The sequence below is a fragment of the Schistocerca gregaria genome, unplaced genomic scaffold (genome assembly GCF_023897955.1).
Source record: "Schistocerca gregaria isolate iqSchGreg1 unplaced genomic scaffold, iqSchGreg1.2 ptg000623l, whole genome shotgun sequence".
NCBI classification, from domain to species: domain Eukaryota; kingdom Metazoa; phylum Arthropoda; class Insecta; order Orthoptera; family Acrididae; genus Schistocerca; species Schistocerca gregaria.
In genome coordinates, this window is record NW_026062011.1 from 490001 (window position 1) to 495000 (window position 5000).

General features: G+C 53.3%; 1 non-coding gene across 1 annotated transcript in view; it reads left to right on the forward strand.

Moving 5' to 3' along the window:
* Positions 1 to 3325: 3325 nt before the first annotated feature.
* Positions 3326 to 5000, forward strand: part of LOC126317201 (small subunit ribosomal RNA) — a 1893-nt gene continuing 218 nt past the window's right edge. Inside the window, exon 1 of the ribosomal RNA XR_007556479.1 lies at positions 3326 to 5000. This exon is cut by the window's right edge and continues 218 nt beyond it. This is a non-coding gene — a ribosomal RNA (small subunit ribosomal RNA).

Genomic DNA, 5000 nt, shown 5'->3' on the forward strand with positions numbered 1-5000 from the left:
AACTGGGGAGGACAGTGTGAACCGCACTCGACCCAGTCACCCTATCTCACAGTCCACTCCGTGTGTAACAAAGCGAAAGCACCAAAGCACTAGCGTTCAACAACATCCATTTTATCCTCGCTGCCACAGGACACTATCCAAAGAACGACAAGAGGAACGTGACGTCCACTAATAAGACACAATGTCTCACATCACCCGCAAACAACGCAGCTCAAATCAGCCAGCAACACCCACAGTGGTCCACCCAGTATCAACACAAGACGCAACGCCACGCCACAACACAAAAGGTACAAGTAATAAAATACCCTTTGGCCACACCCCTGGTAAAGACATCGAACCAACCCACCACCTGACACCAGCCAAACGTACATCCTGATTTGACACATCTCTGGCAACCTTACCCACGTTGGCCCTTAACCTAACCCACGTTGGCCCTTAACCTAACCCACGTTGGCCCTTAACCTAACCCACGTTGGCCCTTAACCTAACCCACGTTGGCCCTTAACCTAACCCACGTTGGCCCTTAACCTAACCCACGTTGGCCCTTAACCTAACCCACGTTGGCCCTTAACCTAACCCACGTTGGCCCTTAACCTAACCCACGTTGGCCCCTAACCTAACCCACGTTGGCCCCTAACCTAACCCACGTTGGCCCCTAACCTAACCCACGTTGGCCCCTAACCTAACCCACGTTGGCCCCTAACCTAACCCACGTTGGCCCCTAACCTAACCCACGTTGGCCCCTAACCTAAGTTACGCTGCACCTTAACCTAAGTTACGCTGCACCTTAACCTAAGTTACGCTGCACCTTAACCTAAGTTACGCTGCACCTTAACCTAAGTTACGCTGCACCTTAACCTAAGTTACGCTGCACCTTAACCTAAGTTACGCTGCACCTTAACCTAAGTTACGCTGCACCTTAACCTAAGTTACACTGCACCTTAACCTAAGTTACACTGCACCTTAACCTAAGTTACACTGCACCTTAACCTAACTTACACTGCACCTTAACCTAAGTTACACTGCACCTTAACCTAAGTTACACTGCACCTTAACCTAACTTACACTGCACCTTAACCTAACTTACACTGCACCTTAACCTAAGTTACACTGCACCTTAACCTAACTTACACTGCACCTTAACCTAACTTACACTGCACCTTAACCTAAGTTACACTGCACCATAACCTAACTTACACTGCACCTTAACCTAACTTACACTGCACCTTAACCTAACTTACACTGCACCTTAACCTAAGTTACACTGCACCTTAACCTAAGTTACACTGCACCTTAACCTAAGTTACACTGCACCTTAACCTAACTTACACTGCACCTTAACCTAACTTACACTGCACCTTAACCTAACTTACACTGCACCTTAACCTAACTTACACTGCACCTTAACCTAACTTACACTGCACCTTAACCTAACTTACACTGCACCTTAACCTAACTTACACTGCACCTTAACCTAACTTACACTGCACCTTAACTGTCACATGTAACGTCACAGGAATGTAGCTTTGCCTAACAGCAACCCTCTGAACATAGTTCACTGCTTGGATCCTCTGGTGTCATGTGTATTTCTCGATGCCATGGTGCGTACCCTCACGTAAATGTCTTTCGAGTGTTGCGTACTTTCTACACAGTCCCGCTAACCACTGGAAGGGTGTAACGCTACAGAACGAATATCGCCCTCCCCTCCTGCCCTTCCAAGCTGGTCGGTCAGGCGTTTGTTTGTGAAATGAGCCTTGCAGCTGTTCAGTTGCATTTGGTTGTCGATGCAGTCAGTGTACGTTGTGGTACGGCCTGTGTGGACTGTCCGCTGATGTACGCGTAACCCACACTGATCATCCGTCGTTACGTACTGAGTGACATAATGTGGCACATGCTTGACCGTACACCGGCTGCGCCCTACAATGGCGAATCATAAGGGCCATATGTTGTGCACGATGCTACTTGTCTCGTCTCCCCATTACAGCGAGATTGCACTGTTGTACGCCGTAGAGACATGTGGTAGGTACGGACGAAAGTATTGCATGTTGGCCCCCCCCCCCCTCCCTCTGCCGGGAATCAGCGTGAGCCGTCTGTTGATGTAGCGACGAGGGTTTTCCTATTTAATCGTATTGCCCCACACAACATGATACCACGGTGGACCGCGTTCCACATCTGCGACATGCTACAGAGGCCGGTTGACAGTCGACCGCGCAAGGGACATTGCACACGTGCGCGGACCATCTTCCACGTGTTCTCTCGTGTACGTGCCGTAGTGTGTATATGGGCTGATGTAGCGTGTCGTGACATATAACATGCAGGCATGCCAGAATCGTAGATTTCGCAAATGTTGATTGACGTATACGTTTGCTGCCAAAGATCCGCAAATGAACTGGAAATCAGTTGTTGAGCGGTTGTTCGCGCTGCAGGTGCATCGGTGATAGCGACGATCGGTACATCTGTGAACCGGTTGTTTCGGCGGTACCCGCCATGCCCCCGAACCTGAGTTGGCCATGTGGGTATGAAGCGATACGAGGCTGTGGCTTGGTGGGACAGTCCCCGGCCGGTGAGGGGGGGCCGCGCGGCGTGCTGGCCGCGCGCTGCGTGAGCGCACGCACTACAGCCGGCTGGTGGGGGGCGCCCAGTGGCAGGAGCGCCGGCCGACGGGCCCGGCTGGCGTCCCAGCTACGCGCCGGCGCACCCGGCGCGCGGCGCCAGGCGGCCAAAGTGGGTTCTGCCGAGCCCGGTGCGAAGCGCGGTGGACATCTGCAGTGTGCTGGTCCGATTGCGGACTGTGTGCGTTGAGGATGCGCCGCCGCCCGGCACTCGGCGTCGCGACGCCGTCTGCTGCTCGGTCGCCCCCAGCGGTTCTCGCAGGTGGTTTGTATCGCAGCTCTGCGGACGTGTTGGCGCGTGCGCTGTGCTGGGAGAGTTCGCTTCTGCACCCAAGTGGGGCTTTGCCCTTCTGTGGCGCTGGCGTTGGAGCTGCCGGTCACCGTAGGTGGCGCGTGTTGTTTCCCGCCGGCAATGCCACGACAGCACGCTCCCGGGCCTCTGTCGGCAGCGGCAAGCTCAGTTGGGAGCACGGGTGTTCGCACTGAAAGCGTCTACTCGCCTATCTCCGGGCGATTGCGCCTCTCTCGAACCCGACCAAGTACTTAGGACGGCGCTGCGCGCCGCCGGGACCTGAGAGGGTTTCGAGGTGTATCGTGCAGGGGAGCTCAGCCTCCTCCTGTTTGCAGAATAATTGAGCGGACGCTTGCGTGTTCGCGCGGGCCCTCGGGACACACTCCCGGGCGGCCGGCTGCTCAGCTCTCGTTGACGCAGCTCCCTGGTTGATCCTGCCAGTAGTCATATGCTTGTCTCAAAGATTAAGCCATGCATGTCTCAGTACAAGCCGCATTAAGGTGAAACCGCGAATGGCTCATTAAATCAGTTATGGTTCCTTAGATCGTACCCACGTTACTTGGATAACTGTGGTAATTCTAGAGCTAATACATGCAAACAGAGTCCCGACCAGAGATGGAAGGGACGCTTTTATTAGATCAAAACCAATCGGATTGGCTCGTCTGGTCCGTTTGCCTTGGTGACTCTGAATAACTTTGGGCTGATCGCACGGTCCTCGTACCGGCGACGCATCTTTCAAATGTCTGCCTTATCAACTGTCGATGGTAGGTTCTGCGCCTACCATGGTTGTAACGGGTAACGGGGAATCAGGGTTCGATTCCGGAGAGGGAGCCTGAGAAACGGCTACCACATCCAAGGAAGGCAGCAGGCGCGCAAATTACCCACTCCCGGCACGGGGAGGTAGTGACGAAAAATAACGATACGGGACTCATCCGAGGCCCCGTAATCGGAATGAGTACACTTTAAATCCTTTAACGAGTATCTATTGGAGGGCAAGTCTGGTGCCAGCAGCCGCGGTAATTCCAGCTCCAATAGCGTATATTAAAGTTGTTGCGGTTAAAAAGCTCGTAGTTGGATTTGTGTCCCACGCTGTTGGTTCACCGCCCGTCGGTGTTTAACTGGCATGTATCGTGGGACGTCCTGCCGGTGGGGCGAGCCGAAGGCGTGCTTGCGCGTCCCGAGGCGGACCCCGTTGAAATCCTACCAGGGTGCTCTTAGTTGAGTGTCTCGGTGGGCCGGCACGTTTACTTTGAACAAATTAGAGTGCTTAAAGCAGGCAAGCCCGCCTGAATACTGTGTGCATGGAATAATGGAATAGGACCTCGGTTCTATTTTGTTGGTTTTCGGAACCCGAGGTAATGATTAATAGGGACAGGCGGGGGCATTCGTATTGCGACGTTAGAGGTGAAATTCTTGGATCGTCGCAAGACGAACAGAAGCGAAAGCATTTGCCAAGTATGTTTTCATTAATCAAGAACGAAAGTTAGAGGTTCGAAGGCGATCAGATACCGCCCTAGTTCTAACCATAAACGATGCCAGCCAGCGATCCGCCGCAGTTCCTCCGATGACTCGGCGGGCAGCCTCCGGGAAACCAAAGCTTTTGGGTTCCGGGGGAAGTATGGTTGCAAAGCTGAAACTTAAAGGAATTGACGGAAGGGCACCACCAGGAGTGGAGCCTGCGGCTTAATTTGACTCAACACGGGAAACCTCACCAGGCCCGGACACCGGAAGGATTGACAGATTGATAGCTCTTTCTTGATTCGGTGGGTGGTGGTGCATGGCCGTTCTTAGTTGGTGGAGCGATTTGTCTGGTTAATTCCGATAACGAACGAGACTCTAGCCTGCTAACTAGTCGCGTGACATCCTTCGTGCTGTCAGCGATTACTTTTCTTCTTAGAGGGACAGGCGGCTTCTAGCCGCACGAGATTGAGCAATAACAGGTCTGTGATGCCCTTAGATGTTCTGGGCCGCACGCGCGCTACACTGAAGGAATCAGCGTGTCTTCCTAGGCCGAAAGGTCGGGGTAACCCGCTGAACCTCCTTCGTGCTAGGGATTGGGGCTTGCAATTGTTCCCCATGAACGAGGAATTCCCAGT